A 13,523-nucleotide genomic window follows, 5' to 3' on the forward strand; every position below is an offset into this window, starting at 1 on the left:
TTTGAAGAACAATCACAAAGCCCAGATTTAAGGAGAGGGGTGTCAAAGAATATTAGGACTTTTTTTTTAATTTTTATTGTTATGTTAATCACCATATATTACATAATTTGTTTTGGTGTACTGTTCCATGATTCATTGTTTGTTCATAACACCCAGTGCTCCATGCAGAATGTGCCCTCCTCAATACCCATCACCAGGCTAACCCATCCCCCCAGCCCCTCCCCTCTAGAACCCTGTTTGTTTTTCAGTCCATCATCTCTCCTGGTTCGTCTCCCCCTCTGACTTACTCCCCTTCATTCTTCCTCTCCTGCTATCTTCTTCTTTTTCTTTTTTCTTAAAATATGTTGTGTCATTTGTTTCAGAAGTACAGATCTGTGATTCAACAGTCTTACACAATTCACAGCACTCACCGTAGCACATATCTTCCCCAATTAGGACAATTTTGAAAAGTGAAACACACACACACACACACACATACACAGAAGGGCACATGCACATGATTTCCAAACTTTTCCGGTTTTGTTCATGAGGCATGATTTTTCCATTATGGATTATTTTAACTTGAGAGTTCATAGTTTTGAATGCCCACAAAGCTGTTCTATTAAAATAACTACTTGATAATGAAAAGACTTAAATCAGAGACTGTTAGGGTTGGGCAAGTGAGCTAGTATAGGAGACCTTCAGGAATTGGTGATAACTAGCAGTTTGAATTTGAAGAGAAAAAGAAAATATAAGGTCTAAAAAATCAAGTAAAATAATCCATTAAATATTTATTTGAAAAGGAGCAGAAACCATTGGAGTATTAAACTATAGAGGGAACAATGTTTCTCAAACACAGTCCATGAACAAGTAGCATTGACATTACCTGGGAATTTATTAGAAATCCAAATTCTTTACCCCAGTTTAAACCTATGGAAGCTGAATCTGAGAATGAGGCCCAGAAATCTGTTCTAATGAGTCTTACAAGTGATTCTGATCTACTTCAGAGTTTGAAAATCAATGACATAAAAAATAGAGATTTTTGTGTGTGGAGTTCAGCATTCCACTCAGCAAAATTTCCAAGTTAGATACATTTATTTATTATCTGGCTTTTTGTTTATTTTAATTTAGATAACTAACTTATCTTATATCATTTTTATGGGTATTAGTCCCTGTTAAGCCACCTAAAAATAACTGATGCATATATCAAAACTATTGATTTCCTAATACAGATGTAACTGATACATAAATGATGGTTTTGTTATGAAAACAGAAAACACACCAGGCATTTTATTAAAATGGAAATAACAGAGGAAATTTGTTGCCTTCAAAACTACTGCAAAGAGATAGGGAACAGGTATCATAGGGAAGCAGGAGAAAATCTGGAAGTATAGAGGTCATAGGAAGCTGGTTCCATAGTGGTTCAGCTGCCTGGGGAATTCAGAGAAGATGTCCAGGAAGCCACTGTAAACATAATTTCTTCCACGTGCCCAAACACTTAACTATCTTTACTTCTGCTTTTCTTGCAATTTCCAAACCTCACACATATGGCTTTTATTTTGGAATCTCTCAGTCAAAGACTTCTGGGAAATGCAGTTGCTAGGTTTCTAGCCCTTGCTACACAGCAAGATATTAGATGGGTAATGGTGGCTTTTACTAAAAAAGAAAGCATCCCACACAATTAGCACATCCCTTTGGATGCTCTGCTTTCAAAAACCCTTCTACACATATTAAAGTACAGAAACAATAATACTCAAAAACATGATTCCATTTTATATGGTATGAGTGAGTATCATTGTACAAATGAATAGACAATCACCCTTTTCCTCAAAAGGAAAGGCACAAAATTCATCAATCACGAGAGCCATCTCTGGGTGCCCCAAAGAATCTTGTCTTCCAAACATGCATCCTTTAACCCATAACATTCTTCTTGTTTCGTGATAATCAGGATGCATCACCAAAGCCATTGGTTATAGTTCAGTGGCATCAGGAACTCCAAATGGCCAGATAACATGAAGAAATCAAAATAGGAAGGAGATAATATCACCCTCTACTTCAGTGGAACCATTGTTGTGTTTCATGATGGAAGCACTACTATCTCAAAGGAAACAAGACCTCTACATCGTAAGAATGTAAAATTGGGGGAATAAGAAGAAGGATAATTAAGATTATAATTAGGAGAAGTAGTGAAAGAGCATTCTGCTTACATTTCTTGGTTCTTACATCTGTGTTCTGGCATCACAAGTACTATATTTTAGAGGCAAGCTCCAGATGCACATTCTTCTTTTATAGATAAGTATCTAAACATGTATATATTATTACTTGGTTAACAGTATAACCGGTATTTCAATATTCTATTACAACTCTTTCTAGATGACACATATATACTAAGACCACTGATGGCCATCGCCTCTTTTTTTATAAAAATGATTGACGTGTCAAAAGTGATGGTGTGTGAAGTAATAGGACAGTGAATAAGATATCACTAAATCCAGTTATAATAATGTTGGAGAGAAGCATCAGAACCAAGAAAAGTGAGATTAATTCACTTACTAGTAAGATTAATTTACTTTTTGAAGAAAAAAATACTGTACTGTCAATTTTGGAAGAGGCTTAATATAATGAACTTGCCACTAGTTAGCCAGCTTATTTTATTATGGAAAAGTGGCATATAAGTGGATCAGCATTGGTCTCGACCATTAACAGACGGGGTACTCAAAAATGGTGATAGATATTATGGTTAGTTACGACTTAATGAACAAGTACAGTATGGCTGAGAAAACAAGGCAGCAATCACATAACCACATATTTGGTATTCCTGATTATCAAGATACTCTTCTATAGTGGGTTAACTTGGTGTACATTCAAACAGGATACAAAATATGCTCTGAATATCTATATTACTATTGACATAAAACTGTCACAGAGTTCCAAGTCAAGAAGTTCATGACCATACACCAAACAATTACTATCAATGCATATTTTAACCTCTGGACATACTCTATACCAAGGAAGGTGAGCAGCAAGATCCACTATGACATTCTAATCATTGGGAAGGCTTTCTGCCCAATTTTCTTACACAACCACATAAGTATGGGGTTATAATGAAGCATCAAATCTATTCAACTAGTACCAGAGTTTTCTACAAACCAAGACTGAGAGGTGTGGCTTTTTTCCTTTCTCACATTTCATTATAAGGCCAGAAGAGATGTCTGATGGAGAATTCTAAATCATCCATAAGTATTTGTCCAGCAGTTGAAGTCATTGTCAAGAACTGTAAAAGTTCTGTGATTTTAAACTACTTACAAGCTAACAAGTTAGTGTGGCATGGTTTCACAGATGCTGTTAGCTGACAGGAGGTTCCTGAGTCAGAAGTGAAGTTTACTAACAGAAATAGCAGTAGCCAGAATATCAGCATTTCTCACCAACTTGCAAAGCACATATTTCTATAGGTCAATGTAAAGAGAGTCAGATGACACCAGCACCTGCATTATAAGAGAGGAATCCTGAACTTAGGATATCCAGATCTTTTGAAATGGCTCTGAATATGTCTGTTCTCGAGGAATATATCATATTTATTACACTAGACAAGAAACATTCCTGCCATTTATTTGCTATGAGGAGAGTAATTGACATACACAGAGATGACAAATAATTTGTATATAGAATATATAGAAAACACTATGACTCAATAATAAGTAGACAACTCCATTACTATATGAACAAGTGTTTTGAAGAGACACTTCACTAAATGTCTACAAGTAACTTACAAGCACATAAAAGTAGCTCATTACCATTAATCACAAGGAAAATGTCAATTAAATTGCACTAAGTTTCTACTATATCCAACAAGATATATAATATTTAAAAGACTAATAGTATCTGCTTTGGGCAAGGATATGGAACAATTATTTTTTCCTTATCCCGTTGCTGGTGGGATTGAGAAAATACACAACTACTTTGGGAATTATATATGGGAGTCCCTTACAAATGTGATTTTTTAATATACGAATTACCAATGCCATTCTCAGGTATTTATGCTATACCTTACTTGTTTATTGCCTTCATTCTATTACCAGAACATAAGCACAGTCACAAAGATTTGAATGAAACCTCTAAATTAGTGGTTCCCAATCCTGGCTGCATTAATATCTGGATATTTAACTATTTAACTATATAATTAAACTATATTATTGACTGTGTTATAGTAGATATTACATATATAATATGAATATTGTATATATATTACTATGTAATGGACTATCTGGATATTGTTTTTTTAAATACCTTACCATTGATCATCACACACACACACACACACACACACACACACACACACACACGCACACACACACACACGAGTCCCTAAGCCTCCCTCCACACAAATTGAATCAGAATCTCTAAGGATAAGCCTGGGCATCACTGTCCTAGATGAAACAAAGCCCATGGGAGATCAAAAGTATGTCAGCCACTATTATGGGAGGCAGTATTCCCACTTGCTTCAGTTGTCTGAAGGAATAATTAAATAGCAATAGGCACTCTTTTGTAAGTGAATCTTAAAATCACTGGTACCAAATACCATAATGCCAAAGTCAGAAATGATTTCCATCAACAAAATATTAGAAGTATCATAAATTTTAAAAGCTCATAATATTATAATTATGTTTAAAAGTGAGTTCCATCACTGACCAGTTGTCTGACCTTGAAAAAGTTAAATAAAAACTCTTTTCCAGATGTAAACAAGAAGAAATAAAAAACTGCCTCCTAAGAATATTCTGGGGATTGCCACATGATACGCAGAAGCCATTCAGAAAAGCACTTGGCATCTAGGCACTGTTCAATGAGTTAGTTATGCTAACATGATACCCATTAATAGTATCAGTAGTACTAGTTTTTAAAGATTTTATTTATTTATTAGAGACACAGAAAGAGAGCACAGAGGAAGGAGGAACAGATTCCCCACCGAGCAGGGAACTCAATGCATGGCTTGATCCCAGGACCCTGAGATCATGATCTAAGCCAAAGGCAGAGGTTTAACCTACTGAGCCACCCAGGTGCCCCTCAATAGTACTCTTTCTATTGCTTTTATTATCACCTTCCTTCCACTATCAGGACAGAATGTGATAGAATGGACCTGCAGTCATGGGATATATTTTGTTCTTAATTCTGATTCTTCCAGCAGATATATTTCCCAAGATAATTCAATTGATTTTTATTAATACCATTTTTTAAATAAGATGATTAGATAGACTAATAAAGCAAACAGGCCCTGTAGTTAGTTGAGAGAATTAAGTAGGAACTAACTGGTAAATGAAGATACTAATTATTAATACATATTAAGAAAGAAAATTTACCAAGGTGTGTCATGATTTTGCAAAATGAGATTATTAGTTTTAGGTTTTCCCATGACTGTACCTTGTATATAGAGCATCTGTATTTATTTTTTTTTCTTTTAAAGATTTTATTTATTTATTTGAGAGAGAGAGAATGAGAGATAGAAATCACGAGAGGGAAGAGGGTCAGAGGGAGAAGCAGGCTCCCTGCTGAGCAGGGAGCCTGATATGGGACTCGATCCCGGGACTCCAGGATCATGACCTGAGCCGAAGTCAGTCAGTTAACCAACTGAGCCACCCAGGCGCCCCAGAGCATCTGTATTTCACACTTGTTTTAAGCTGTATGACAAAGGCCTGAATTATATCTCACATCAGTGATTTCTGGGTATAAGTCTAAATGCTTTCTTTTTTTTTAAGATTTTATTTATTTATTTATTTATTTATTTATTTATTTATTTATTTTATTATTATGTTATGTTAATCATCATACATTACATCACTAGTTTTTGATGTAGTGTTCCATGATTCATTGTTTGCATATAACACCCAGTGCCTTCCTTAATACCCATCACCAGGTTAACCCATACCCCCACCCACTGCCCTCTAGAACCCTCAGTTTGTTTTTCAGAGTCCATAGTCTCTCATGGTTCATCTCCCCTTCCAATTCCCCCCTTCATTCTTCCCCTCCTGCTATCTTCTTCCTTTTTTTTTTTTAAACATATAATGTATTATTTGTCTCAGAGGTACAGGTCTGTGATTCAATAGTCTTACACAATTCACAGCGTGCACCATAGCACATACCCCCCCAATGTCTATCATCCAGCCACCCCATGCCTCCCACTCCCCACCACTCCAGCAACCCTCAGTTTGTTTCCTGAGATTAAGAATTCCTCATATCAGGGGCACCTGGGGGCCTCAGTCATTAAGCATCTGCCTTTGGCTCGGGTCATGGTCCCAGGTCCTGGGATCGAGCCCCGCATCCGGCTCCCTGATCAATGGGAAGTGTGCTTCTCCTTCTCCCACTCCCCCTGCTTGTGTTCCCTCTCTTGCTGTGTCTCTCTCTGTCAAATAAATGAATAAATAAAATCTGTAAAAAAAAAAGAATTCCTCATATAAGTGAGGTCATATGATTCATGTCTTTCTCTGATTGACTTATTTCACTAGCATAATACCCTCCAGTTCTATCCACGTCATTGCAAATGGCAAACTTTCATTCCTTTTGATGACTGCATAATATTCCATTGTGTGTGTGTGTGTGTGTGTGTGTGTGTGTGTGTGTGTGTGTGTGTGTGTGTATATATATATATATATATATATATATATATATATATATACACCACATCTTCTTTATCCATTCATCTGTTGATGGACATCTTGGCTTTTTCAAGAGTGTGGCTATTGTGGACATTGCTGCTACAAACATTGGGGTGCATGTACCCCTTCCGATCCCTACATTTGTATCTTTGAGGTAAATACCCAGTAGTGCAATTGCTGGATCGTATGGTGCAGAAGAATGAAACTGAACCATTTCCTTACACCACACACAAAAATAGACTCAAAATGGTTGAAAGACCTCAATGTGAGACTGGACTCCATCAAAATGCTAAAGGAGAACACAGGCAGCAACCTCTTCGAACTCAGCCGCAGCAACTTCTTCCTAGAAACATCTCCAAAGGCAAGGGAAGTAAGGGCAAAAGTGAACTACTGGGACTTCATCAAAATCAAAAGCTTTTACACAGCAAAAGAAACAGTCAACAAAACCAAAAAGCAACCGACAGAATGGAAGAAGATATTTGCAAATGACATATCAGATAAAGGGCTAGTATCCAAATAATCCAATCAAGAAATGGGCAGAAGACATGAACAGACATTTTTCCAAATCACACATCCAAATGGCCAACAGACACATGAAAAAGTGCTCAACATCTCTAGGCATCAGGAAATCCAAATCAAAACCTCAATGAGATACCACCTCCCACCAGTCAGAATGACTAAAATTAACAAGTCAGGGAACGACAGATGTTGGCGGGATGCGGAGAAAGGGGAGCCCTCCTACACTGTTAGTGGGAATGCAAGCTGGTGCAGCCACTCTGGAAAACAGTGTGGAGGTTCCTCAAAAAGGCTAAATGCTTTCTTAAATGTAAACCTTTGTGTGTGTCTGTGTCTGTGTCTGAGTGTGTATGTGTGTGCACGCACCTCCAAAGTAGTTATTATGGGCAATTATACCTAGCAATTGTGCTTTAGTGACGATGAAAAGGTATTCGATTTTTAATTTAAAAGCTATAGACAAAACAACTCTCCAACTGTTACTAGACTCTTGGACCTGATAAAGTTTCTCTTGATATTGTGTTTTTCTTTTGTTGTTTGTGGTGTGTTAAGCTGTTCACTCATGTGGTTAGAACAATAAGAAAAATTAGTCGTGATGGGTAAAATGATTTTCAGACCGTACATATTACCAACTTCCATTTGCCCCTGCTGAAATTTAGATTATGAGTAGCAATTAAATCTGCAAGTTGATGTTTGCAATCTCAGTTAGAATGAGCCTTGAAAATTCATATGAGAAAATATTTTCTACCTCTTACAGACTCCACATCAGATAATGGTTACACAAGCCACCAAATTTCCAAAAGCTGGTATTATTTCTTATTGTAGCCCCTTCTTTTTGACCAGGGTCTCATCTTCCACCAAATCATAAAGCTCTGATTATCTTCCTTCATTAATAGTTTTCATATTAATCATCTCTTCTATAACACCATGGCTCTACAGAGATTTAAATCCTCATTATATCTTAGCTGAATTCCTCCAAAAGGTTGCTAACACTTTCCTCAGCATCAGCCTTGAATCTTTCAACTTATCTCACAGACCAGCTGAAAAACTGATCTTCATAAAATGTATCACTCTTCTGATGTCAATACGTTTTATAACTGTAGCATCAAATGCAAAGATTTACAATCTTTTTTTCCCAGTTATAAATCTCCTAAATGTCCTTGCTTCATGATGATAACTGACATTTTTGTGGCCTTTCAGTAATTAATGTGGCCTTGGATATCATGGACAATACATAGAATGCCACAAACTTGTTAGAAATAGGGTTGAGACCTTGCACTAGTATCTTCACTATTACTTATTATGTGTCTGTAGGAAATGTCTATTCAGAAGCAAGGTGATACTCACGTCCACCAGAATCTTTGAGTGAAAGAATCCATGCTTCTTGCTTCTATCCATCCCTCCAAAGCCAACATTTATCACCTAATACAAAACAGGCATCCAATTCTTACGTCCCTAAAATCTTTTCCTGTGACTCCCACAAATGTTCCCTTAGGAGAGCAGAGCTAATTTCAGGTATAGGCTTCTAGGCTATGGTATGGATGTTACTTAAAAAGAGATGAAAACTCATTGGAGAGGTTTGGCCAGAAGTATGATGTATTCAAAACAAATGTATCAGTTAGAAGTCCATTGCAATGTCCTAGGTAAGAAGTAGTATGGTTAGGTAATAACAATGGGAAGGAGAAGTATTTGGCTGAAGATTATAAATATTGCAAGTTTTAGCCAAAAGAATTTGATTATGCCAAATATAAGATGAGAGCACAAGAGGAGTCAAAGCTGACTTAAGGTTTTTGGACTAAACTGCATACAAAAAAAAAAATTGAGGGAATATTGTGGCAACAATTGATTTTTTGGAACAAAACTAAAAATCAAGAATTAAATTTTGGTTATTTCAATTTGCAGATACTAATTAGAATTCCAAGAACAGAATTTCAGATGGTAGATAGATATGTGAGTGTCAACATACAGAGGCAGGTATGAGACTTGATATATATTTGGCAACGGAATTAACTTCCAAATTTGTGTCTTAACAACAAAATATTTATTATGTATTTATTTATTTATTTGACAGAGAGAGAGAGAGAGAGAGACAGTGAGAGAGGGAACACAAGCCGGGAGAGTGGGAGAGGGACAAGCAGGCTTCCCACCGAGCAGAAAGCCCGATGTGGGCCTCGATCCCAGGACCCTGGGACCATGACCTGAGCCGAAGGCAGATGCTTAACGACTGAGCCACCCAGGAGCCCCAAAATATTTATTTTTTAAATCACAATTCAGTATATGTTGTATGGCTCTCTAAGAAATGGTACTGGGCTCTTGTCTCCTCTCATTATATGTTGCCATCTTTAATTTTTTTAATTTGAATATAGTTGACACACAACATTATGTTCAATGTACATGTACCACATAGTGATTCAACAACTCTGGACATTATGTTATGCTCACCAGTGTAGCTACCATCAGTCACCATGCAACACTATCACAATACCATTTAGTATATTCCCTATTTTCTGGTATATTTTATTCCCATTACTTACTCATTCCATAACTGGAAGCCTGTATCTCCCACTCCCCTGCACCCCTTTGGCCCATTTTGCCCATCCTCACACGCCCATCCCCCTGGCAATTATCAGTTTGTTCCCTGTATTTATAGGTCTGATTCTGCTTTTTGTTTATTTGTCTTGTTTTGGATTTCACATAATTGAAATCATACGGTATTTGTCTTTATCTGACTTATTTCACTTAGTATAATACCCTCTAGGTCCATTGCTGTTCTTGCAAATGGCAAGATTTCATCCCTTTTTGTGGCTGGATACTATTCCATTGTGTATATATACCACCTCTTCTTTATCTGTCCATCTGTCATTGGGCACTTGGGCTGCTTCCATATCCTGGCTACTGTAAATAACCCAATTAAAAATTAAGCAGAGGACCAGAAGAGACATTTTTTCCAAAGACATACAGATGGCCAACAGACAAATAAAAACATGCTCAACATCCCGAATCATCAGGGAAATACATATATAAACCACAATGAGATATCATACCTTTCAGGATGCTATTATCAAAAGGTAAGAAATAACAAGTGTTGGCAAGGATGTGGAGAAAAAGGAATGCTTGTGCATTATTAGTGGGGATGTAAATTGGTGCAACCACTATGGAAAACAATATTAGAAATTCTTCAACTAAAATTAAAATGGGAATACTATATGATCTGATAATTCCACTCCTGGGTATTTACCTAAAGAAAATGAAAACACTAATTTGAAAAGATATGTGCACCCATTTATTTATTGCAGTATTATTTACAACATAGCCAAGATATGGAAAAAGCCGAAGTGTCCATCAATAGGTGAATGGATAAGGCAGATGTGTGATGCTATCATCTTAAACACATGGCCTGTGTAGCCACCACAACAGATAATACAGAATATAGAAAAGCATGTAGGGATCATTATGCCAAGGCCTGAAGGATTAAATATACTTTTTCCTGCATAATATTGTTCAGAACACAGTCATCAGGCACTAAACTAATTGCAGAAGAAAGCTGAGAAATGTTTTCAGCCTATCGGTCCATGGACAGCTAATGATCAATAAATACTGGGCAGTCTTTAACACACACTTATGCAGAATTAATGAAGGCTCTCTTTACAAGATTACACTGCGTTGTGGTTCAATATTTCTTATTTATTCTGTGGGGAGGGGTTTCTTTTGACACAGGTGCACTTGTGGGCACAGGTATCTTGTACCATAGAAAATAACTAGGCAGTGCTCTCTCGAGCTCTAAGACTTAGGGAATTTAAGAAAGGTATCTTGTAAAGGGTTACATGGGCAGGAATATCTTGTGCCACAAGGGGGCTTTAGACTGAAGCATTTTGTTATAAATGGTTAAGTTCTCTTAACTGGGAGAATCAATTGTATCAAATGCGCAGAATAACGAGACTTCTGAGAAATGATAGATTCAACATTTAGAGGTTAATTGCTGCTTGAGAGAAATGATGACGACAAAGACCTTTTCAGAGTCAATTAAAAGAATAGAAATATTATAGCTGTAAAAATGAGCAGAGATATGGGCCAATAGCTGGAGAAGATGTAGAGCTGCAAGAGAGATGTACCTTTATTTTTCTTTCCTTTTGTGTGTGTGTGTACTTTTCATCTCTGTGACTTATTTTAAAACTGAAAGTTTGTGCCTCTTCATCTCCTTTACCTATTTTTCTTATCCCTTCATCTGCCTCCCTGTGGCAATCACTAGTTTATTTTCTATGAGTCTTTTTCTCTTTTTTGGTTGTCCCTTTTTTGTTCATTTGTTTTGTTTTTTAGATTTGACATACAAAGGAAATCATGGTATTTGTCTTTCTTGGACATATTTCACTTAGCATGATACCATCTAGGTCTATGTCGTCACAAATGGCAAGATCTCATTATTATTTTCATGAATGAGTAATATGCAGTTGTGTATGTATTCCACATCTTTATCCATTCATCATCAATGGATGGAGATTTGCTTTTTCTTCTTTTCTTGTTTTTTCATGTGCTGGCTTGTACAATGACAGGACTAATTCACTGAAGATAAAACCATCATGAAGATTTGAACAAGACAGGAATAACTGCATATGTAATGTGATCAAATAATCAAACACCCATTGGATTCAGGACACAAGAACACCTGGCATTACTCAGGACAACAAATGATTCATCATTCAGTCAAGGGGCAAGGAAGCTAAGAATTCTGGTAGTTTTGTGTGTTTGAGTTTGGCTTCATTTTTATACAAAGGCCTCTGGAATTGAAATACTAGATTAGAAGGGAAGTATTAAAAAGTCATGCATGCAGGCTGGAATGTGGGTTGCTTGGGCACCATGGAAGTGTTAGAACTGATATGGACAAGATCTAGGATTTCACCATGGAATGATGAGTAAGTAGACAAGAGGAAAAGATATTTGGGATGAATTCAAGGACTTGAGGATGTATAATCTGTGTAACAATATCAAATATAGGTTTATTTACTTTTATTTTTTTCAGAGTAAATTTCCTCCCAGAAGATTCCTGAATCTCTCATCAAAATAGAACAAAATGATCATCTTGGGCCCCTGAAGTGTAACCATCACCCTAGGTATTGCAAAATGCTGCTTAATGACCCTAAAGAAAATACGCTTGTTGTTCTGTCCTATAATAAAGATAGAAAATCAGAATTTAGCTAACTTAAAACTAAAATTCAGTTTAATAAGCTTGACATCCTAATTCTTCCTGTCAATTTATCCTTGGTAAATATATCAGAATTAAACATAAAATTAATCCATTACTCTTGTTCTAAATGCATGAATATCAATCAATCAGAAAGGCAAAAAGTAGAAGCAATAAGAATTTTCTAAGATGAAAATTTTAAATTGACTAGAATTAAAGAATAATGGCATACAAGTATGCCTTTCTAAAACAGAGTTTAATTTAAAGCAAAATTTTCTTTTTTTAAGGAATATTAATTTGACCCCAAACCTCACATTTCATGGTTATTAAATTCCATTTTTTCTTAATTTTGACTGCAATTATATAGATGTTTTAGTTTATAACAAAAGACTCAGTATCATTTTTATTTTATTTTATTTTTTTAAAGATTTTTTTTATTTATCTGACAGAGAGAGAGAGAGAGAGAGAGAGCACAAGCAGGGGGAGCAGCAGAGGGAGAGGGAGAAGCAGGCTTCCCACAGAGCAGGGAGCCCGATGTGGGGCTCGATCCCAGGACCCTGGGATCATGACGTGAGCTGAAGGCAGATGCTTAACAGACTGAGCCACCCAGGCACCCCAAAAGACTCAGTATCATTTTTAAAACACACTTGATCAAGAAATAAACGTAGCTGTTAATACCAATTAATAAACTAATATGTATATTAAAATACTGCTCAGAAAATATTAAGACATGAGCAAACAGAAGTCCAAAATTATATATAATTGGGCCTTTTCTACACTGCACTTTCAAATATATCAGAAAGGAGGAGGAAGGAGAGAGGGTGGAAGGAGGGTAGAAATTAAAAAAAAATATATATATATATCTAAGAATAATTTTCTTAGTTGCAGGAGAAATGATGTTACATTGCAATATACATTTAAAATCAAAGGAAAAAAAAACTCGATTCACTACTTTCCTGCTACTTTTCTTTCCGGAGTCCTGCCAAATGTCATTATTAAGGGTGGCTATTTACATACAGTGCCATAACATGATAAGCTTAAAGGTCAAAGTCTAGAGCAGAAAGAACTTCATTAAAAAGGCCACATTTTAGAAATAAGAAGGCCTTTTACAAGTAATGTTAAATGGGGAATTAAGGCAATGACCCAAATAATTAAAGTAAAACAAACCCTATGAATCTGAGAGAAAAATAGAAGTTCGAGGCTTA

Source organism: Zalophus californianus, chromosome 1, assembly GCF_009762305.2.
Source record: "Zalophus californianus isolate mZalCal1 chromosome 1, mZalCal1.pri.v2, whole genome shotgun sequence".
NCBI classification, from domain to species: Eukaryota; Metazoa; Chordata; class Mammalia; order Carnivora; family Otariidae; genus Zalophus; species Zalophus californianus.